The 24,834-nt window shown below is 42.6% G+C and overlaps 1 long non-coding RNA gene across 1 annotated transcript in view; it reads right to left on the bottom strand.

The window, feature by feature from the left end:
- LOC116737876 overlaps positions 1 to 24,834 on the bottom strand; it is a 72,117-nt gene that overhangs the window by 23,906 nt on the left and 23,377 nt on the right. The window contains exon 4 of the long non-coding RNA XR_004343170.1: positions 12,973 to 13,080. This is a non-coding gene — a long non-coding RNA (uncharacterized LOC116737876). The remainder of the gene's footprint in view (positions 1 to 12,972; positions 13,081 to 24,834) is intronic.

Here is a 24,834-nt window from a genome sequence, read left to right as displayed (position 1 = left end):
CTGCATGCGAACACACGCCATCTGGACTCCGCCCTTCCTGGATCCTGATTCAGGAAGAGAATCTAGGCTTCTTTTTCACAAGCTCCTTCGTAGATGTACAACCCGAGCATGGGAAACAATGACCTGGATTTTCTTATTCAGACATCCCAGAATCAGATTGTTAGTGTTTTTGTATGCATAGGACTTGGGTTACCTGCATCAGCATTGCTGGGATATTTGACTGAAAATTCAGATTCCTGGGCCCCACTTCCTAAATCAGAATCTGAGCATGGGATCCAGATATCTGTATGCCAAGCATGCCGGGGCAATCGTAATGACACTAGAAAGACCAACTAGACCTGGATTCAAGTAATCTTGGGCACAGTTTTCGAAATTTCTCTGTATCTGTTTCATCTATAAAAACGAGGGTGATAATATCTACCTCATGAAGGGGCCACCAAGGGTTTGTTCTTCCCACCAAAAGTCATGCTGCAAAACTCCAACGCAGTTCCAGAGACAAAGACAGCACAGAGAGCCACAGAAGTGAAAATACAATCTCAATCATTTCAAGAATCCATTGACCCACAAAGTATTTCTGTATTTCATAAAAACCTGGATAATTTAGAATGTGTTGCACATATATAATTCCAGAAGGGAGAAAGCTAAGGAACCACTGCTTTGGAGAACGATGCTTAGACAGGCTTTCTTCCTCTCTGGGTCACTCTACCAGCAGGATATTTCCTGGACTTCGGAGGAAGAACACTTCTCTCTACTCTTGTTTCCTGAGCTTAGTCAAGTTAAAAATCTTTCTCCAGCTGTCACTGACCTTCCAGGTTTCCAAGACACTTTGAAAATGCTATTGTCATGATGTATCCATAATCAAGAATGACAGTGACTCCCTGTAGATTTGCATTGGCTATCTCCAGGATTTGGGGTGCAAAGTCAAGGCTTTGGTCAGTTTATCTGGAGTCAGGGTAGGAGCAAAGCACAATGTTCTCATCCCTCTGTTTCCAATTTCAGCATGGCAGGGTCCTGTTCAGTAGAAGGCTGCTGTTCATTTCTAAGTGACCCTCTGAAAATAAACAACTTACAGAAAAAGAGTCCTCAGAAGTGGCAGGGGTGACCTTAAACACCCACAACCCTTCACACTGATCAACCTCCTCAACTTGAGGTGTATGGAGAACAGAGAGCCTGGTATTGAGAGAACACTAGAAAGACAATTAAATAATTGGAAAATAAAACCTTTTGGGAAGGGCTAAAGGAAATAAGATATTTAGCCTGGAGAAGAGAAGGCTGAGGAATGACCTAATTATAGGCTTCAAGTACATGAAGAATTAATCTACAGCAGATGGTGACCAGCTGTTTTCAATTCCCATTGAATACAGTACAACAGAAAATTGGCTTAGAGGGTAATATAAAGGATTTAGGATAGATAAAAGAAGGAATTTACTGGTTTTTGAGGGTCACAAAGGTTAAGAGGAGATAGGCTCTATTACTTAGGGAGATGACAGCCACTCCTTCCCTGAGGTTTCCTGGTCTGGATTGGTTTGTTGAAGTGCATTGAGGGGGAAAGAGAGCTTTATTGTGCAGTGGTGAGGGCCGGCCCTGTTCAATGGCTGTTCATCACACCTGTACGCTCTATTCATCTAGCTTCTCGTGGTTGTGTTTATGTTTTCCACACGTCGTTACGATCACAGCCAGTGACATTCGTCAAGTGCCAAGTGTTGGCCTGGCATGGCAGAAGAAAACTGCGTAGCTTCCACCTTTTCCCCCTCAAACTTTTCTTTGCCACTTGACAATTCTAAATATTTATTGAGTAATATCTGAGTACCAGGCACTGTTTCGGGCACGGAGGAATATCCAGACGAGTACAATATGGGTGTTCTCAACAACAGTAGAGACCGCAGGTGGGCACGTGCACGTGAGTGTGTGTGTGTGTGTGTGTGTGTGTGTGTGTGTGTGTGTGTGTGTTGGAGAAGTAGCAAGGGTGGTATGACATAATCAGCTGAGGAACTTAAAAAACACATATATGTATCCTCTCCCACCAGACTCTGATGTGTCTTTAGTGGCATATCATTCTGATATATTCTAACAAATCATAATCATCACCTGCAAGCTAAGAACCTTGATTTTTTTTACCTCAAAAGGTAAGAAGAAATACTTTTCATTTCTATTTTTAAAATTTTAAATCCAGTACAGTTAACACCTAGTGGTATATTAGTTTCAGATGTACAATATAGTGATTCAACAGTTTAAAATTTTTTTTTAACATTTATTTATTTTTTGAGAGACAGAGAGAAACAGAGCATGAGCAGGGGAGGGGCAGAGAGAGAGGGAGACACAGAATCGGAAGCAGGCTCCAGGCTCTGAGCCGTCAGCACAGAGCCCAATGTGGGGCTCAAACTCACAAACCATGAGATCATGACCTGATCAGGCACCCTTGATTCAACAATTTTATACATATCTTAGAGCTTATCATGATAAGTGTACTCTTAATCCCCTTCACCTATTTCACCCATCCCCCCACCCACCTCCCCTCCGGTAACTACCAGTTTGTTCTCTTATAGTTAAGAGTCTGGGGGCTCCTGGGTGGCTCAGTTGGTTAAGTGTCCAACTTCAGCTCAGGTCATGATCTAACGGCTCATGAGTTCAAGCCCCACGTCGGGATCTGTGCTGACAGCTCAGAGCCTACAGCCTGTTTCAGATTCTGTCTGTCTCTCTTGCCCCTCCCCTGCTTGTACCCTGTCTCTCTCTCTCTCTCTGTGTCTCCAAAGTTTGAAAAACACTGTTGTAAGGAAAGAGGGTAGCTTTGCTCCAGGCCTGAGGGACAAGAACCCATATTGTTATGCCTCAGTCAGAGGGTAAAAAATAGGATGTAGGTCTAGGCTGAGAAAGAAATAGGTCAAGCTTCTCTAAGCCTTAAACTAAAGGAGTGCATATGTGTTCCAGCCCAAGTCACCAAGATAGAAGAGTGTGAGGACAAAAGCCCCAGTGGGTAGTAAAGCACCCTGGGATAAGAGTCACTGGGATTGTCCTCTGGGCTCTGTGTATCCACTGAAGCACTTGGCTAATGAAGGTTATGAAGATTCGGGGTCCTACAAGCAAGGCTATTCAAAGTCTAGAAGACACCTAGCATAGAGGGACCCTAGTGACATGGAAAAGGAAATATTCGACTCCAGTCTCAGCTAGGTCACTAATGAGTTCAGTCGATCCAAGCAGGTCACATAATGTCTCATCAGGTAAGGCAGCAGGGTTGGTGGCAAATGAGTGCAGGCTGCCATAACTCAAAGGGCGTTGTCCCTCAGCACAGCGTGAGGGGACTGCTGCAGGTCTAGTGGTGACCGGATCTGCAACAACGACACTGTCCCACCACCTGGGGAGCCTGTGCTTTAAAATCATGACCTAAGTCTGAGCACAGGGCTTTTGGAGATGGTTGTCGATTGCTTATCAATCAACAGGTTGCGGGCAAAGAATACCAGGTTCAATTTCCTCATCTATAATACGGAGCTAATCCTACGGGAGCATATTCTGGCTCAGGGCTGGACCAGGCGGTCACACGGGGGCTGGCACATGTGATGTCAGAAGTCCCAGCTTTGTCTCACTACACCTGCCTGAGTGACACCTGGTGGGACAGAGGTGGGTGGGTCAGAAAAGAATATAGCTATGGAAGCTAGGCACTCCAATAAGGAAAAGATATACATATACATACAAACATACATATTCATGGATTCAGATGGGTGATACACTCCGACGCGTTATAATTCCTACCCTCAGAGAGCTCACAGACTGGTAGAGGGAGACCGAGGTGGAATGAATAGCTGAAACACAGCATGCCGTGTGGAACCATGAGCAGGCCATGATCGAGGTAAGAGCATCCAACACCCTACTTACACCCTCCTGTATTTCCCCCACCTTCCTCTAACACTGGTTCTCATAGGGCCATGCTACACCTTCCCTCCCAGGCGACATTTAGAAATGGGTTGCATAATTTTGGTTGTCAGATGCCTTTGCCTATTAGGGCTGCTATAACAAAATACCCCAGATTGGGTGGCTTACAAACAATGGAAATTCTTCTCTCATAGTTCTGGGAATGGGAAGTCCAAGATCAGGGTGCCAGCATGGTTGGGCCCTCTCCTGGTTGCAGACTTCTCTCTGCATCCCTGAATAGTGAAAGGGGCGAGGGAGCTCTGTAGCATTACATTCTGATGGAGGAGGTAGAAAGCAGACCAGTAAACAAATAGGTAAACCATATAACATCAGATGGTAGGAAGCACTATAAGAAAAATTAGTAGGGAGGGGGGTGACTATTTTCCATGGGACGGTCAGAGAAAGGCTCTCTGCAAACATTTGGATAAAGACCTGTATTAAGTAAGACAGTGAACCATGTACGAATCGGTGCAAAGAGCCTTTCAGGCAAAAGGAATAGCGGGTGCAAAATCTCTGACTCTGGAGTGTGCTTGGCAGCTTGTAGGGACAAGGAGGAGGCTGGAACAGCATAAGCAAGGGGAAGAATGACAGGCAGTGGAGATGGAGTGTTATGTGGCAGTTGATGACGTAGGACCTTGTAGGTCACAATAAAGACTTTGAGTTTTATGTTAACTATGATGGGAAGGTATTAGAAGACTTTCAGCTGAGAGTGACACGATCTAACTTGTATATATTTTTAAAGTTTGTTTATTTATTCTGAGAGACAGAAAATTCGAGCAAGGGAGAGGCAGAGAGAGGAGAGAGAGAATCTCAAGCAGCTCCGCACTGCCAGCACAGAGCTGGATGTGGGGCTCTCTCTCACCACCATGAGATCATGACCTGAGCTGAAATCAAGAGTCAGACGCTTAACCGACTGAGCCACCCAGGCGTCCTGATCTGACTTATATTTTCAAATGATTAGTTTATGGAAAAGAAACTGAGGGGCAGGAGTGGAATGAGAAACGAAATTTGAAGGGCCAGAGAACACCCAGCTAGCAGAGCGCAAGTCGTGTGCCTGCATCACGGTTGCCAGGGATGGAAAGAGCAGGAATCTGGTCACCAAAGCGGTGAGCTTTGGCATCTCATATGACGGCAGAATCCCCCCGCAAACAGAAAGGGGAGTCGGATGCTGAAATGACAAGTGTCCACAACACAGTAGACTCAAAGGACTTGGTGAGGCAACGGGGCAGGAGAGAGGAATGTAGGGGGACAGCCAGGGCTCTGGCATCGGGGGCTGGGTAGACAGTGGCATTATTTATTCATCAACATTAAGGAAGAGGACTCAGGAGGTGCAGAACTAACCAAGAGGTGCAGACGTGGGATCACAGGTATGCAGGTGGTAACTACAGCTGTAATAGTGAAGGAGATCTAACCCCAAAGGGTGGAGGAGGAAGAGAGAAGAGTTCAGAGCTCAGATGCTAGAGAACACCAAAGTTTAAGGTGTGGGCAAAGACAAAGGAGCAGGCAAAGGCAGTAAAAAGAAATGGTTAGAAAAACAGGAGAAACAAACAAACAAACAAACGAGGGCCTGGTCAATAGCATTGGTTAAGCATCTGACTCTTGATTTTGGCTCAGGTCTTGATTTCATGGTTCATGAGATCAAGCCTCACTTCAGGGTCTGCACTGACAATGTGGAGCCTGCTTAGGATTCTCTCTCTCCCTCTCTCTCACCCGCCCCCCTTCTGTCTCCTTCAAAATAAATAAATTTTTTAAAAAATGCTACAGAGACAGGCCCTGTAAGTTGCTATAGCTCCCTGTGTTTCCCGTAATAGAACACTTAACGTGTTTATGAGACTTGTCTGAAAGCCGCCCCCCTTGCCCCCCCACCGCCCAGTGAACTGTAAATGCCATGAGGCCAGAAATTGTGTCTATTTGGGTCCAGCATTACAAACCAAAGGGCCCAACATGATGCTTGACCCACAGTGGCATTAAATATTTGTTCAATTACCAAATGGACGACTGAGCTGCAAATAAGCAGTCTTCCGCGATCTTTGCCTGAGCACTGGCAGTGCAATGGAGAGATCCCGTCCCACCACAATCAGCTGTAATACGAATGAGACATGAGAAAATGGAGAAATCAAGCATCTAACTTTCCTCAGAGGAGGACGGGTAAGCTCAAGGTGCTCTCGTGTTCAGGTTGCTCATGGTTTGCTTTTGTTTCTCTTCGCTTAGGAGAACAGTGGACGTGAGCACATTCCTTCAGCGGGTAAAAGCCTGCAGAGGGGGAGGAGTAAAAAAACTGAGGAGAGGAAGTCATGAGCAGAGTCCCAGAAAAGACTGGAGGGGTAGGATCAAGAGATCAAACAGAAGGCATGGTGGTGAACTAAAGGAAAAGCAGCTCTGAGGCTTGAGGGAGAGAAGTTTCTGTAGAAGAAGACAAAGGTGAGTTTGTAGATGAGAGTGCAAAAAATAGTGGGAATTCAATTTACCTATGCTTAATTCTATCTATACTGTAGAAGAGAAGGTGCAGGAATTGAGGCTAACTACAAAGTTTATTTTATTTTGGTTTTTTTATTATTATTGATTTATTTTTGAAAGAGAGGGAGACAGAGCATGAGCAGGGGAGGGGCAGAGAGAGGAGACAGAATCTGAAACAGGCCCATGCTCTGAGCTGTCGGCACGGAGCCCGATGTGAGGCTAGAACTCACGAACCGCAAGATCATGACCTGAGCTGAAGTCGGACCCTTGACCGACTGAGCCACCCCGGAGCCACGAAGCTCACCACAAAGTTTAGAGAGACCAGTCCCCACAAGGGACCGCTCTCACTTCTGACACCAATTACAAGTATGGAGAGTTCCAAACACCCCTCAAAGCTTCCAATAATTCCGCAGACGGACTCACAGAATTCACTGAAAGCTGCTATACTCCTGGTTACAGTTTATTACAACAAAAGGATACAGATTGATATCAGCCAAGGGAAGAGACATGTAGGACAGGGCTGAGGAGAGCTCAAACATGGAAACTTCCCATTGAGAATGTCTTCTTCCCATTGAGGCATGGACAAGTTATACCACCAGCATACACATGTGACAATATGAACAACATGCAGAGGATCACCTGCCAGGGAAGCTCACCCAAGCCATTGGTATTTGGTTTCATTGGGGTGCCCCCCCCCACATCCTGCCCATGTGGCTGACCTTTAGTCCAGTGCTTCTTGGAGGTCAGGCTATTGCCGTTGGTCTCCAGGCCCCTCTAGAGACAAATCTGATATGCCACGGCCCAACACCCCCAACATAAATCATACTGTTAGAAAATCTGGTGGCTCAGGCCCCTGGGAAAACAAAGACACTCCCATCAGGTGTGACATTCTAAGGGCCTACAGATCATCTTCCAGTAGCTGAGGGTAAAGGCCAAGCCTCTCTTTGTGTAAAGTAATTCTTCACTATTCCCAAGGCAATTTGCTGATAAAGCGTGAAATGAAAAGAAGGGCAGGAGCTTAAGAAGAGCAATAGGGAATAAAAAGAGAGTCAACAGCCAAGATCACTGCCTAATCACAGAAGGGTGGCCGGCCGAGATCATTTGGCTTGGGCAGGAAGGAGTACTGACGTGATCGCATTCAGACGAGTACTTCTCTGAACACAGCCAACAGGGTGTGCGTCGCGTTTTCGTAAACTGTGGTGTAAACGACATCCCGTGGAGACACGCCAGGGCTGGTGCCTCTAGGTGGCTCACATAATAGGATACCACCTATTCCAGAAGCATGCCTGTTCCATAGTGCACCTGTTTCTCAAGAAACAAGATTCACAGTTTGCCTGCTACAAATGTCAGGCGTAGCCCGTTTAGGTGACTCTCCTAAATCTTACCAACAGAGACTGAGTCATATCAACAAACATGTCTTGAGAACCTACCAAGAGTCGTAGCACACATGCTAGAATCTGCTGACAAAAATGACGATTATAGGACACCTACCCTCAAATAGTTCACAGTCTGGCTAGGAAGAGAGCACAAAAACAACTTGGGGTTTATAAAGAAAGTACAAGGTCTAACTAAAAAACAAAAAAGAATAAAAAGAGGAAAAACTCACTGTGAATGAGGCGCATATATGCTAAGGTTCAGGAAGACATTCCCAAGATGGTTTTATTCACTACCCCATAGCCAGCTCCTAGCAACGCCTGGCACATACCAGGCGTAAAATACGTGTTTGTTAAATGACCAAATGAACGAGTGAAATATTATTAGGCAATTAACTTAAATATATACACATATCGAAAATGCTAGTGACAAAGAGGTATAATTTCCTAACCAGGAGTGGTGACACAAGAGTCTGTTCTGATTTGGGGCCAGAACTTCCTCCTTCCCCAGCCTGAGTTTTTACAGCTGCGTTCCTCACGAGTCTATTTCTGTTCTATTATCGTTGTACAAGTTTGCACCAGGCAACAAATGCTGAACAGGAAACTTCACTCAGATAAGAGGGATCTGAGGAAAGCCCCTCTATCTACAAATATCTTTTGCCAACTTTTTATGTAGCTGATATGAGAGATTCTATGAGACATCTACCTTTTTAAGAAAATGAAATATTTTTTGCAGATTGCGTATAACCCCAAAGATGGTTCTGAATATGCAGAAACCCTTTCTTCTGTGGATACAGTATACTTTAACATTGAAGTACGAGAGATCTGCAGTCAGACAGAGTAGGTCTAAATCTTAAATTTGCCACCAAAATAAGAATGACTTTGGAGATGTTATTGGGGTTTTTTTAATATGTGAAATAATAATATAGTATCTATTTTAGCCTTGCGTTCTGCCTCCAATTAAGACTAGAAGAGGGGAAAGGCCACTAAAACAAGGAGAAAATATATTTTTAAAGCAAAAAGCTCTCCATATTTTTTTTTCATTAAAACTACTGAAGCGTGGGGCACCTGGGTGGCTCAGTCGGTTAAGCATCCGACTTCATCTCAGGTCATGATCTCGCAGTTTGTGAGTTCGAGCCCTGCGTCAGGCTCTGTGCTGACAGCTCAGAGCCTGGAGCCTGCTTCGGATTCTTTGTCTCACTCTCTCTCTGCCCCTCCCCTCCTCACGCTCTCTCTGTCTCAAAAATAAAAAAAAACATTAAAAAAAAAAAAGATTTAAAAAAAACTACTGAAGCGGGGGGCGCCTGGGTGGCTCGGTCAGTTGAGCGTCCGACTTCGGCTCAGGTCACGATCTCACGGTCCGTGAGTTCGAGCCCCGCCTCGGGCTCTGGGCTGATGGCTCAGAGCCTGGAGCCTGCTTCCGATTCTGTGTCTCCCTCTCTCTCTGCCCCTCCCCCGTTCATGCTCTGTCTCTCTCTCTCTCAAAAATAAATAAACGTTAAAAAAAAAAATTTAAAAAAACTACTGAAGCGGGAGGGGCGGCGGCCTGGGTGGCTCAGTGGGTTAAGCGTCCAACTCTTAATTTCAGCTCAGGTGAAATTTCACCTCACAGTTGGTGAGATCGAGCCTGGCGTGGGGCTCTGCACTATCAGTGCAGAGCCTGTTTGGAATTCTCTCTCTCCCTCTCTCTCTCTGCCCCTCCCCTGCTCTCACTCTCTCTCTCAAAATAAATAAACATTAAAAAAAAAAACCAAAAAGCTACTGAAGAGCTGTGAATGAAACAAAGTATAAGCTCAATTCCCAAGCAGGGTGACCATTTCTAGGTGAGCCAAGATCGGCTGCTTTCATCCTTGGGTGCATCTGTCAAGCCCACACACAGATGAACCAGGGAGGAGCAGGGAGGGGTGTTGCTGGGATGGGGAGACCCTGGCTAAACTCTGATGATCACATGTGATGCTGTGATGGGTTAGAGTCTGGAAAAACTCCAAACTAAGATAGTCTTATTTGGTTTCCATCAGTAGGAAAAGACAGCCCCCAGGATGGAAGAAAATATTTTTTTTTTTAATTTTTTTTTTCAACGTTTATTTATTTTTGGGACAGAGAGAGACAGAGCATGAACGGGGGAGGGGCAGAGAGAGAGGGAGACACAGAATCGGAAACAGGCTCCAGGCTCCGAGCCATCAGCCCAGAGCCCGAGGCGGGGCTCGAACTCACGGACCGCGAGATCGTGACCTGGCTGAAGTCGGACGCTTAACCGACTGCGCCACCCAGGCGCCCCTGGAAGAAAATATTTGAAAATTAGATATCTCATCAAAGACTAGTATCAAGTTTATACAAAGAATTCTTGGAGTGCCTGGGTGGCTCAGTTGGTTGAGCATCTGACTCTTGATTTTGGCTCAGATCATGATCCCAGGGTCGTGGAATCGAGCCCTGCATTGGGCTCCACACCGAATGTGGAGCCTGCTTGATTCTCCCTCTCTCTCTCTCTCTCTCTCTTCCTCTTCCTCCCTCTGCCCACCTCCATACACTCTGTCTCTAAACAACAACAACAACAACAACAACAACAAAACAACTCTTAAATCTCAATGATAAAAAGACAGATAATCTGACTGAAATATGGGCAAAGGATTTGAATAAACATTTCCCCAGAGAAGATATACAAAAGCTAGGAAACATGCTAAAAGATGTTCAACATCATTAGTTATTAGGGAAATGAAAATCAAAACCACAATGAGATACTACTTAACTCCCATTAGACTGTCTATTAATCAAAATGACAGATAATTGGATAATTACATGTGTTGCAAAGCATATGGAGAAATTGCTGGTGAGAATTTAAAGTGGTGCAGCTAGTTTGGCAGTTCCCCAAGAAGCAAAACGTAGAGTCAACATATGACCCAGCAGCTCCAATCCTAGATATATACCCAAGAGAGCTGAAAACATACGTCTGCACAAAAACTTACACAAGCCTGTTCATAGCAGTATTATTCATTGTAGCCCCAAAGCATAAGCAATCCAAATGTCCATCAACTAGTGAGTCAATAAAAATATGTGATATGTCCATACAATGAACTTATTTATTCAGCCAGTAAAAAAAAAAGAATAAAATACTACATTGGATTTCAACAAAATTTAAAACATCTTCTTATAAGACACTATTAAGACAATGAAATGAGGGGCGCCTGGGTGGCTCAGTCAGTTGAGTATCTGACTTTGGCTCAGGTCATGATCTCACAGCTCATGAGTTGGAGCCCCACGTCGGGCTCTGTGCTGACAGCTCAGAGCCTGGAATCTGCTTCAGATTCTGTGTCTCCCTCTCTCTCTCTCTCTGCCCCTCCCTTGGTCACACTCTGTCTCTCTCTCTCCCAAAGAATAAACATTAAAAAAATTTTAAAAAAGACAATGAAATGATAAGCCACATGTATACACACACACACACACACACACACACACTCATATCCTGAAGATATGGTACATAAAGAACTCCTGAAAATCCATAAAAAGAAATCGAACAACCAGCAAGATCACGTACAAAAGTCTACTATAGACATTGTCAAAAAAAAGATATCTGAACGGCCAATAAACATAAAGAAAGGCACTCAACATAAGTTAGCAGGGAAATGCAAATGAAAGTCCCCATGAGATTGTAAATGTTATACACTTAGCAGAAAGGCTAAAATTAGAACGACTGATAACATCAAGGGTCAGCTAGGATGCGGAGGAACTGGAACTCTCACACACTGTGGTTGGGAGTATAAAATAGTATGACCACTTCAGAAAATTGAAAGTTTCTAATAAAATCAACCAGTAACCTATGTCATGGGCTTATTCGCAAAGCTAAGTCAGATGTAAACACTTGGTTCAGAGTACATTTTTTTTTTAACGTTTATATATTTATTCGGAGAGAGAGAAAGGGAGGAAGGGGCAGAGAGAGATAAGGAGAGAGAGAATCCCAAGCATACTCCACCCTGTCAGTGCAGAGCCCGATGCAGGGCTCAATCTCACAAACCATGAGATCATGACCTGAGCCAAAATCAAGAGTTCGATGCTTAACCAACTGAGCCACCTAGAGGCCCCTCATAGTACATTTTCAATACACATTTATAGTGATAGTAATAAACTACCTTGCACTCATAAATATCTCCTCCAGTTACAACGCAGACTTAACTAACTGCCAGAGCTTTGTTATTTAACTATTTCTTGACTGCTAGAGTGGTCTCTACCAGGTCTCTAGTGGGACATTCTCAAATTAGTACCTCATACCAAGTCTACCTGAGTTCAGGTAGGCAATTATGGAAACTGGAACATCTAAACAAATAGAACCCTATCATGCCTAAGTCGATAAGTCAATTCAATGTATAAAGAAGAATACACATTTTTCTGTCAATTTTGATGCAGTTGTTTTGGTAGATATCAAGTATTTAACTTTCAGAGTGTCTTTATTTGCCAAGAATTGTGCATAACAGGTATCCAATCCCTGGAGGATGTTACAAGGCTCAGGAATGGGATGAGAGCGTGAAAGTCAGTGATATTTGCTCCAAATGTTACTTGTTAAAAAAGAAAAAAAAAGTCATATTCACATTTTGATGCATCCAGATGTTCCCCCATTTCAAAACTTCTGCATTGAAATGTCATGTTTTCATTCTAATCCCTTGCTCTGTGAGGTGTTGATAAGCTCCTATGGATTCTATAAAGATAAGCAAGGTTCGTCCCTGCCACCAAAAGACTTAAAATATAGTAAGGATTTATAGGCAGATATATAATTAACTGTTCTCCCTGGGAATGAAACTCAGAGGACCAACTGAGTCATATGATCCCAGAGAGTCCCATGAGTTCAATAAATATCAAGTCCACCATACACACATGCAAGTTTCCTGGGGCCACTGTGAAGGGGAATGTCACTGTTCTGGCTTGTCTCAGAAGGCTCTGACATCACCAAAATGGCTAATTGTTCAATTTTTAAAGATTCTTTCTAAAATCCCAGAGGTGTAAAGGAATCTATGAATTCCCTGAAACTACATGGAAAAAAATTTTATGTCTTTATATGCATTTTGGCGGGGAGGAAATCTAGAACTTTCATTAGACTGTCACATGGCTCTGGGACTTAAAAAAGATTTCCTCTAAATTTGTTCTAATTACAATTTGAGTTTATCTATGACCTCCCATTACTCACGTAATTGAGAGTTGGCTGTAACTTTAAAGGCAAAAATTGTTAAAATCACAAAGATGAACAAACCTTGTTAACCAGGTGACACGGTTCCATTGGTCGCAGACTATGGCTTCCGTATTCCTTGAGGTCTCTGAGTGCGTCGACATAGTCATGATGGATCAGTTTGAAATTGATCTGGAAATGCAAAGTTTAATTGATTTTACTCCTAATTAAGCATCTTAACAGTCATAATTAGATTTTACCTTACATAGTAAATGGCCTAAACCATTTATTAACTGTGTGCTTTGAGCGATTAAACTCTGTGCCTCAATTTCCTCATTTATAAAATAGGAATAGTAATAAAATCCACCACAGACTTGTTACAATAATTGAATGAATTAATATTTGTACAGCACTTAGACTAGTGCCTGGCACAAAGTAGATGGTGTAGAAGTGATGAATAAATAAAATATTTGTCTTTCTTTTCAAAGCCTGTGGATTGATTCTAGTCTGCATTGTTAAATATGTGTAATTGAAATTCTGGAGAACTCTTCAGAACTCTCTGAAGCTTACTTCATATGAAGAGCTTAAATTTAAGATTTCACGTTCAAGGAAGCTTATCTAAAGACTAAGCAGTCCTGGGGCACCTGGGTGGCTCAGTAGGTTAAGCATCCAACTTCAGTTCAGGTCATGATCTCATGGCTCGTGGGTTCGAGCCTCATGTCGTGCTCTGTGCTGACAGCTCGGAGCCTGGAGCCTGCTTCCGATTCTGTGTCTCCCTCTCTCTCTGGTCCTCCCCCACTCACACTCTGTCTCTCTCTGTCTCTCAAAAATAAACAAACATTAAAAAAAAAAAAAACTGGGGCGCCTGGGTGGCACAGTCGGTTAAGCGTCCGACTTCAGCCAGGTCACGATCTCACGGTCCGTGAGTTCGAGCCCCGCGTCGGGCTCTGGGCTGATGGCTCAGAGCCTGGAGCCTGTTTCCGATTCTGTGTCTCCCTCTCTCTCTGCCCCTCCCCCATTCATGCTCTGTCTCTCTCTGTCCCAAAAATAAATAAACGTTGAAAAAAAAAAAATTAAAAAAAAAAAAAAAAAAAATAAGCAGTCCATCCATTTCTTAGATTGTCCAAAATATGTCTCTGAGCTACAATCGGTCCCCACTGAGATGTATATGTTGTCATACGGTCTTGGCACTTAATAGAATCGCTTTTACTGAATTCTGCTTGTCCCCTGCCACTACCTTGCTAAAAGAGACCCTTTAAGAAAGTTATTCAGATTGTCCCTATGTGTTTACTAGGGATGTTACAAGAGACACTGTTGCCACCACACCCAGAGCCCTTCACCAGGCTAGTGCGTCGGCCAATGCATTCCATCCCCAGCTGCTGTGCTTGTCAAAACCCTTCTCCAGAAAAGCGTTCTCAACCAGCAGGTTAGAAGTGTCTGGGGGATGGCAGACTGCGCTCCACTCCAGTGGCAGACCATAGCCCATGACTGACTAATGTAAAGCTACAAAAGCCAGGCGGACAACCCGTGATGCCTCTAAGGCTCCAGAGCCCCTTATGAGACCAGGCTGTCTTCAGTTGAAACCGCATCTTTGCCAGGATTCTTCCTCTGCTCCACTCTGCTTCCCTCACCTCCTTCCAGCTTTTTCCTGAGAACTCTCCCTCCCTAAAGGATTCTTGCGGGAAACTCCATCTTGGATTCCACCTCCAAGGAACCCAAGCTAAGACAGCCATTAAATCAGATAGTAATACTGTATGCTGGGGGTGAGGGGGAGATTTTTCTCTCAGGCTTCAATGCCAGGAAAAATTATGTTCCTTCAAAGTAAGTTCTTCATTTTTATCTTATTAACCCTATCAGTCTCCTGAGAGTGCTCTCCTCTATATTTTGTTTGCCATGAATCAGAACCAAATTTTCTATCCATTTCTATTACGGACCTGTACTGCATTACCTAGTTTTGTTTTGTTTTGTTTTGTTTTGTTTTGTTTTGTTTTGTTTTGTTTTGTTTTGTTTTACACTGCCTATTTTTTAAATTTAGGCTCCACACCCAGCCTGGAGCCTGACGTGAGGCTTAAACTCACAACCCTAAGATCAATACCTGAGATGAGATCAAGAATTAGACGTTTAACTGACTGAGCCACCCAGGTGCCCCTACACTGCTTTTTTTTTTTTTATTTAGTTTTTTAAAAATGTTTATTTTTGAGAGAGAGAGAAAGAGAGAGCACGAGCAGGGGAGGGGCAGAGAGAGAGGAAGACAGAGAATCCAAGCAGGCTCTGCACTGTCAGTGCAAAGCCCAACATGGCACTCGAACCCACAAACCATGAGATCATGACCTGAGCTGAAGTGGGACACCCAACCATCACCCAGGCACCCCCCTCCACTGCCTATTTTTGAATGACAACTTCACCCTTAGCTTTATTTCACCATTTTACTTTTTTTCTTTCTTTCTTTCTTTCTTTCTTTCTTTCTTTCTTTCTTTCTTTCTTTCTTTCTTTCTTTTTTCCCCCCATAATCAATCAATCATTATGTGCTTTGGAACTAGGTGGAATATAAACTTTAAAAGAAGTCACAGTTTCCCTAATCCTTCTTTTGCAATCTATATTCGACACCACTGGTTAGTGACTTGTCCAAGGTAAATTAACAGTGAGTGGTTGAGCCAGGAGGAGACTCATAACTGAACTTCTAGAACAGTGTTCTTTCTTTTTTTTTTTCCTCCAGCTTTATTGAGGCATAATTGACAAACAAAATTGTAAGATATTTAAAGTATACCATCATGATGATTTGATACAGTATCCATTGTGAAAGGATTCTGCCCATCTAGTTAATTAACATATCACCATGTCTATATGAATACATATATATACAGATATATGCTTGTATGAGAGAACATTTAATTCCTAGTCTCTTAGCAAATTTTTTTAAATTTTAACGTTTATTCATTTTTGAGACAGAGAGAGACAGAGCATGAATGGGGGGAGTTCAGAGAGAGAGGGAGACACAGAATCTGAAACAGGCTCCAGGCTCTGAGCTGTCAGCACAGAGCCCAACGCGGGGCTGGAACTCATGGGCCGCGAGATCATGACCTGAGCTGAAGTTGGACGCCCAACCGACTGAGCCACTCAGGCGCCCCTTAGCAAATTTCAATTATACAATACAGTGCTATCGACTGTAGTCACTATGTTATACAACAGATCTTCAGACCCTATTTAGAACAATGTTCTTTCCACCATGATTAATGCATTCATTTATTCAACAGGCACAAGCATACATCTATACTATATGCTGGGTTCCATGCTAGATACCCAAAATATAAAAGTGAAAAATTAATTCCCAATCTAGTAGAAAATTATTTGCCATTTATTTACATGCTGCACATGTAAATAAATAAATGCAAAAAAATATTTCAGGTGCCATGATCAAAGTAAGAGCAAGACTGGGGAAAATGTATTTTACCTGGGAAAATCGCAAAGTGATTGAGTAACCTTGAGTGATCACTGGCTGGATATTCTGGGTGAGGATGGCAGAGAACACATTCTGGGGGATAGATTAGTTTAACAGTATACTAAATACGCAAAAAATAGCCTGATGGGCCTAAGTAGCTACAGATACCTGGGTATAGCTACAGCCTATCTGGGAAGGGAGGTAGTGTGTTGACGTAGAGCAGGGCTAGGCACAGAGCGTTTCTGTATCATCCTGTGAATTAAGACTCTGTCCTGTGAGAAGTAGGAGCAATTAAAGGGATTAAGAATGATCAGATTGGGGGCGCCTGGGTGGTGCAGTCGGTTAAGCGTCCGACTTCAGCCAGGTCACGATCTCGCGGTCCGTGAGTTCGAGCCCCGCATCGGGCTCTGGGCTGATGGCTCAGAGCCTGGAGCCTGTTTCTGATTCTGTGTCTCCCTCTCTCTCTGCCCCTCCCCCGTTCATGCTCTGTCTCTCTCTGTCCCCAAAATAAATAAACGTTGAAAAAAAATTTAAAAAAAAAAAAAAAAAAAAAAAGAATGATCAGATTGGCATTTTAGAAAATGGATCTGGCAAAGCAGTGGGAATTGGATTGGGAGAGTAGAGGGCAAAAGACAAGAGGTGGAGTTAATTGCAACTATTCCAGAGGGTGGGGTGGTTCAGATCTTGGAGCTGGCAGTGGGGTGGACAGGTAGAGAAGATATGAAGGTAGTAAGAAGGTGGAGAAGCAGGAGAAACGAGTTCAAGTTCGGTAAGGTTCCCAGCTTTCTCCTTTGAGTGAGTGGATGGATGTAGGTATCAGTCACTAAAATGAGAACTGATGGGGCACCTGGGTGGCTCAGTCAGTCAGTTAAGCGTCCGACTTCGGCTCAAGTCATGATCTCGCGGTTTGTGAGTTCGAGCCTCGCATCGGGCTCTGTGCTGACAGCTTGGAGCCTGGAGCCTGCTTCAGATTCTGTGTCTCCCCCTCTCTCTGCCCCTCCCATGTTCATGCTCTGTCTCCCTCTGTCTCTCAATAATAAATAAATACTAAAAAATAATAAAATAAAATGAGAATGGAAGATGTTAGAGGGGAAGTAGTGAGATCCGTTGCCCAAGGAATAAGCAGGTGAAATGTTTAGCAGACAGTTATAAGGATCTGGAAGACAAGGGAGTTCTGGCCTAGAGATATTGATTCAGGAGTAATCATCTTATAGATAATAGTTAAGTAAGTAATAGATAAACAATAGATAATGACAGGGGAATTGATGAGGAGTATACAAACCAGTGTTTCTCAGTGTGAATCTTTCTCCACATGCATTAGAATCATCTGAGCAGCCTGTGAAAATACAAACTCCCAGGCCCAGTTCCAGACTTATTGAAGCCAAATTGTGAGGAAGAGTTTCTGTGTTTTCTGTATTCTGAACAAAACGCCTTCAGAGATTCTGAGTTTGCAATCCACTCTGATACATGGTGGTATGTTAGTCAAGGTTGTGCAGAGGAAAAGGACCGGTAGGATTCATACATATGCATGCACACACACGTGTAGACATATATATATAGATTATCCACCAATACATACATATGGATGTCTTTAGGTATTTGTATATCTACGTATATCAGATAGATAGATTGATTTTAAGAAATTGGCACATGTGATTTTGAAGCCTGGCAAGTCTAAAATCTGCAAGGTAGGCTGGCAGGCTGGAGACCCAGGGAAGAGTTGGTGATACAGCCAGAGTCCAAAGGCATTCTGCTGGCAGAATTCCTTCTTCTTTGATGGTGATCAACCTTTTTTCTATTCAGGCCTTCTATTAAGGATGAGGCCCACCTCATTATGAAGATAAGATGCTTTACTCCAAGTCTGCTGACTTAAACGTTAATCTCATCTAATAAATACCTTCTCAGAAACTTCCAGCATTATGTTTGCTCAAGTATCTGGGCACTGTGGCTTGGCTAAGATAACACACGAAATTAGCCATCACAGGTGGGAAGGGAAGAAAAGGACAAAGAAGGGAGCTGAAGAAAGAACCCTAATGGGCAACAACACTGAAGAGCTGGGCAAAGCAAATAAGGTCCAGGGCAGAGAAGGACAAGACTACTGGCCACAGAGATGTCAGGAGAACTGAAGGAATGGTGCCACAAAAGACAAAAAAAAAAAAAAAAAAGCTGAAATGTTCAATAATGTTAAGTGACACAGAAAAGTCAAGAAGATACAAGATGATAAAAAGTGAAAAGAATTCACTGGGTTTAAGAAATAGATGTTTGGTGACGTACCAGGTTCAGTGACACAGAGAAGGTAGAAACTTCATTGAAGTTAAATGGGGAAGGAATCATTAAAAACCAAAAGCAAAAAGGGGTGCCTGGGGGGCTCAGTCAGTTGAGCATCTGACTCTTGATTTCAGCTCAGGTCATGATCTCATGGTTCTTGAGTTTGAGCCCCACATCACACTCTGAGCTGACAGTGGGAAGCCTACTTAGGATTCTCTCTCCTCTCTCTCTGCCCCTCCCCTCCTCATGTTCTCTCTCTCTCTCTCTCTCTCTCTCTCTCTCTCTCTTTCAAAATAAATAAGTAAACATTTTTTTAAAAAGATTCCAACCATAATTGGTGATGGTGGGGAGGATATTCATATAGTTAGAAATAAAAATAGTATCGGGGCACCTGAGTGGCTCAGTCGGTTAAGCGTCCAACTTCGGCTCAGGTCATGATGTCACGGTTCATGGGTTTGAGTCCCACATCGGGCTCTGTGCTGACAGCTCAGAGTCTGGAGCCTGCTTCAGATTCTATGTCTCCCTCTCTCTCTCTGCCCCTTCCCCACTCACACTCTCTGAAAAATAAATAAACATTAAAAAAAAAGAAGTATAAATAGTACCAATTCTTGTATTAAAAATTTTCAGTAGGATCATACCATTTGACCAAGCTATTCTACTTCTTTAAAATTACACGAAGGAATTGAAAATATATCTATACCAAGATTTAGCTGTAAGATGTTCATTCGAATGTGGTTTTCAATGTTTTTATTTTTTAAAGAATTTAAATGTATAATAATACAGTATTAAGGAAAGCAGTTATGTCCTATCTAGGTCAGATTTACAGTGAAGGTAATGAAAGTGAAGCTTTGGGCCCCTCATTTCCTCCTTTATAACACTGGGAAAGGTCCTTATAGCTTTGGATGAATAATTTTATGTTTTTTTCCTTAAATAGGGCTCTCTGAATTGTATGCTGTAGGCCCCTCCAAACCCAGATTTCCTTTGGGTGTATTCATGTAGTTATAAAAATAAACTTGCTTTCAATAAGACAAACAATTTTCCCCCAGATGGGCAAATTATTTGAATGGGCATTTCATCATAAAAGAAATATCAATGATGGGGCAGGGGGGTGGGGTGCCTGGGTGGCTCAGTCTGTTAAACGTCCAACTTCAGCTCAGGTCATGATCTCGTAGTCCATGAGTTTGAGCCCTGCATTGGGCTCTGTGCTGACAGCTTGGAGCCTGGAGTCTGCTTCGAATTCTGTGTCTCCCTCCCTTTCTGTCCCTCCCCTGCTCGATCTGTGATTCTCTCTCTTAAAAATAAACATTAAAAAAAAAGTTTTGGGAATGCAAGCTGGTGCAGCCACTCTGGAAAACAGTATGGAAATTCCTCAAAAAACTAAAACTAGAACTACCCTACGACCCAGCAATTGCACTACTGGGCATTTATCCACGGGATACAGGTGTGCTGTTTCAAAGGGACACGTGCACCCCCATGTTTACAGCAGCACTATCAACAATAGCCAAAGTATGGAAAGAGCCCAAATGTCCATCAATGGATGAATGGATAAAGAATATGTGGTATATATATACAATGGAGTATTACTTGGCAATCAAAAAGAATGAAATCTTGCTATTTGCAACTACTGGAGGGAACTGGAAGGTATTATGCTAAGTGAAATTAGTCAGTCAGAGAAAGACAAAAATCATATGACTTCACTCATATGAGGACTTTAAGAGACAAAACAGATGAACATAAGGGAAGGGAAAGAAAAATAATATAAAAACAGGGAGGGAGACAAAACAGAAGAGACTCATAAATATGGAGACCAAACTGAGGGTTATGGGAGGGGCTGTGGGAGGGGGGATAGGCTAAATGGGTGAGGGGCATTAAGGAATCTACTCCTGAAATCATTGTTGCACTATATGCTAACTAATTTGGATGTAAATTAAAAAAGAAAAAATAGAAACAAAGGAGAGAAAAACGTATTGGAAAAAAAAGTTTAAAAAAGAGATACTGATGGTCAAGGAAATGCAAAATACAATCACAGTAAGATACCACTTCTCACCTTCTAGAATGGCTACATTTTTTTTAATGCTGTGAGGATGCAGAGCAAACAGAGCTCTTGTACCTTCCTGGTGGGAATGCAAAATGGTAGCACGACTTCGTAAACCAGTTCATCAGCTTCTTATAGAGTGAAATGTATACCTACCATATGACTCAGCAACCTCACTCCTAAGAATTTATCTAAGATAAATGAAGATGTGGGTTCACACAAAGACCTTCACGAGAATGTTTACAGAAGCTTTACAAAAGATCACCGAAAACTAGAAACAACTCAGATGTCCATCAACAGGTGAATGGATGAATAACCGTCGTATACCCACACAATGGAATACTACTCAACAATAAATAGAAACTAGTGATGCATTCAACAGCATGAATGAATCTCAAAGGCCTTATTTTAAGTGAAATAAAAGGCTATGTTCTGTAGGATTCCATTTATATGACATTCTGAAAAAAAAGCAGGCTATAGGAATAGAAATCAGATCTGTAGTTGCCAGACTGGGGTTGAGAAAGGAAACGTGGAGATGACAGAAATGTTCTGTATCTCGGTTTTGTGGGGCTTGCATGACTGTATATAGTTTTCAAAATCATCAAACTAAGCACTTAGAAAGGGCTTTACTGCATGTAAATTATACCTCAATAAATCTGACCTAAAAAATTGAAGTTATAGAAAAATATCTAATGACAAGGAATGGTGGTCACTGAGTATTAATAAGTGAAGAAAGTGGATTATAAAATAAACTGTATTAGTTTTTATAAATCAAGCATTTTGTGCATAGAGAGATAATACATAATACATTGAACAGAAGAACATATACCAACATTTCAACTACAGTTGTTTTTGAGGCATTGATTAATGAGTGAATTTTGATTTTATATTTTTGGTTATGTGCATTTTCTAAATTTTCTTCAATAAGTATATATCTCATGTGGCTTTTTTTAAAGAGGATTTTTGTTGATGGTGATGGGTTAAAGGTTTTTAAAAACTGAATCGGGGCGGGGGGGGGTTGGTTATCCAGATACAGATTCTAGCCTATTCTGATAGGCTTTGCTATTTAGGGAGAAAGTTATCAGAAAGGAACTGAGTTCAAGGATAGGATTTTTTTGTTTTGTTTTGCTTCTTCTTTTAAGCTGATTCTTTTCCTGTCAGGAAAGAGTGTGAACAAGACACCTGTGCAGTCAAGCGCTGACATGACACTCCTTGAGAGACACAGTCATGGAGCGATGTTAGGAGCAAATCCCAATTTTATGCTCAAAAGCCTCAATGACTCTCCTCTTTCTGAACGAAGCTTTCCATGATGCTACCCCAATTTTTCATTCAATCTTTTTCCCCGGTACCCACTTTCACATACTCCGTGCCCTAGCAAAGGGTTTACTCACTATTCCCAGCCACAGCCTGAACTTCCCTGATCCATGCCTCTGCTCTGTCCCTTCTGTCTAGAATGCTTATCCTTCTCTTGCCTCCAGTGGGAAACAACAGTTAATTCCCTGCATGCTACAATAAGCCTGTTCTTCATTGACACTCTCATCTAGGTATACTGTCTTGTCAGTTGTCTGTGACTCCTCTCTCCCTCATTGATCTTAACTCCTTAGGCTCTGTAACAGGGAACACAGTGCTTTATAAATGTTTGCTAAGTGTTGTTGAAGATGGCACCAGATTGAAGGTGCCAAATTTTGGAACATCCATAAATTGGAAATACTTGTACAGTGGACTGATTACTAAGATCTGTCCCAGATTTGGACCGGTTATAAGGAAGAAGCCACATTGATGGCCCATATCAGCACATAAGTCCTTGCACCTTGAACCTAGTAAGTGATATGACACACAAATGGGCTTCTAACACAAAACTCAAGTATAAATATAGCAAAGTTAACAAAACTTGTTGTATAAGTAAAACAAAATTAGGATTCATTGAAACTATACATAGTCAATTTTTTTTCTTTTTTTTTAAGCAAATGGATCTTTCAGATCTGTATCGGTTTTTAAGTACATTTTCAGGGACAACTAACAGCTTATTTTTATGATTGAATGTCCTATCTATGTGCTCTGTGAGAAAGGGTCTAGCTGGACATGGTTTTTTTAAGAATAGGTGCTATGGATCATGAATTGGCCAATTGAGTTGTTCACTTCTTAACTATAAAAATGTAATTATGATAAAATGCAATTAATAGAAACATGCAAACTATATCTATGCTTCTTATAGCTGAATGACCTGGAAATCACTAAATGCACATTCTATGGTGAAATATTTTAAAGGTTCACATAAATCATTCTTGTTCATACAGCTAGTCAGCCTTCCCATATCTTTTGGGCATTTGGGGGTTCCACTGCCTACTACCTGGGTCATTCTGGAAATGTAGAGGTTGCCATGAATGTGTTACAGTTGGATGGAAGCAGGAGACTCTCCAGGAAGGAAAACAAGGAAGACTCAGCCAGCTCTAGGATAAAAACCATGGTTGGGTGGGAGCCCTAATAAAGGCACAGAGCCTGTTGAGACACCTACCTCAGGTGCTGTACATGTTTCTTAGCTATATGAATTAGAAGATTAGAGTAACCTTCTTTGGAGATTTGGGGAATCATCAGCCTGATCAATCAGCCATTTGGTGATGATTGAAGTCATAAAAGTAGATATGATCATCAAGGGTAAATGAGTAGAGAGAGAGAGAGAAGGGGACAGGATGTTCAAGTGGTAGTAGGGGAAAGAAGATAGCAATGAAAAAGGCTAAAGAAAACGAGTCAGAGATCAAAGAAAAACCAGGGGACGTGTCACATCATTTGTGGTGAACAGTACCAAATGCCAAAGAGAAGATGAGGCAGGTTGAAAAGGGCCACAAATTATTTATGATGCTCCTTCTACTCAGAAGTAGGGTTCTATGTACCCCCCGCCTTCAATCTGGGTGGGTTTTGTGACTATTTCCCCAAATGAATACAATGGAAGTGGTGCTATGCCCGTCTTCTGGCCTCGATTTTAAGAGACGAGCAGCTTCCAATTCCTGTCTCTTGCAATGCTCCTTCAGGGAAAAGCCAACCACCGTGCAAGAAGTCTGACTTCCCTGAGATCACCGCACCGTGAGAAAGCCCAAGTTAGCCAAAAAGAGAAATGTCCAGCCAGCCTTGGCTGCTCTACCCATCCTAGCCCAGGCTCCATCTGCCCAGCCACAGCTGCCATTCTCCCTGCACCTGCACCAGAGACCTCAGGTGAGGACCACTCAGCTGAATTCAGTCAACCTACAGAGCTGTGAAAAATCGTGATTTTTAAATTTGTGTTTGTATTGGGGCGCCTGGGTGGCTCAGTCGGTTTGTGACTGCGACTTTGGCTCAGGTCACGATCTCACAGTTCGTGAGTTCGAGCCCCAAGTCAGGATCTGTGCTGACAGCTCAGAGCCTGGAGCCTGCTTCGGATTCTGTGTCTCCCTTTCTCTCTGCCCCTCTCCCACTCGTACTCTGTCTCTCTCTGTCTCTCAAAAAATGAATAGACATTAAAAAATTTTTTTTAAATAAATTTGTGTTTGAATGGTTTATTATACAGTGTTTCATTTCAATTCCAATTGGTATACTGACACTATCCATCCAGAGACAGCATAGACCCCAAAGGTTAAGGGCAAAGTCCTCCACAAGACAGCCCTCACTTCAGATGCTAGCTACAAGTCTCAAGAGGTCCCCAGGCCACACTCACTGCTGAATAACTGAATACAAATTCAAAGGTTCTCACAACCCCGTCAGGTTCAGTAATTCACTAGAGTGACTCACAGCACTCAGGAAAGTGCTATATTTATTATTACAGTTTTATTATAATGGATACACATAGTACAAGATGTGGGAGGGTTCCAAATGCAAGCTTCTATGTCCTGTCTCCATGGAATGAGGGCACATCACCCTCCTGGCATCTTAATATGTCCACCAACCAGTAAACTCCTCCAAACTCTGTGTTCAGAGGTTTTATTGGGGTTTCATTACACAGGCAAGATTGATTAAATCACTGACCATGTGTCTGAATTCAATCTCCAGCTCCCCTCCCTAGAGGCTGCTGAATGCCCTAGCCCTCTAATCATGTGGTTGCTCTTTCTGGTGACAAGCCCCCATCCAGAAGCTCTCTATGGTCTGACCATGACTCATTTCATTAGCAGAACAAAGACAGCCCTATCACACAGGAAATTCCAAGGATTTGTGAAGCTCCATGCTGGGAACCTGA

This window comes from Lynx canadensis, chromosome F2, assembly GCF_007474595.2.
Source record: "Lynx canadensis isolate LIC74 chromosome F2, mLynCan4.pri.v2, whole genome shotgun sequence".
NCBI classification, from domain to species: Eukaryota; Metazoa; Chordata; class Mammalia; order Carnivora; family Felidae; genus Lynx; species Lynx canadensis.
The sequence above is the reverse complement of the archived record's forward strand: the minus strand, read 5'-3'. Positions and strand labels throughout refer to the sequence as shown.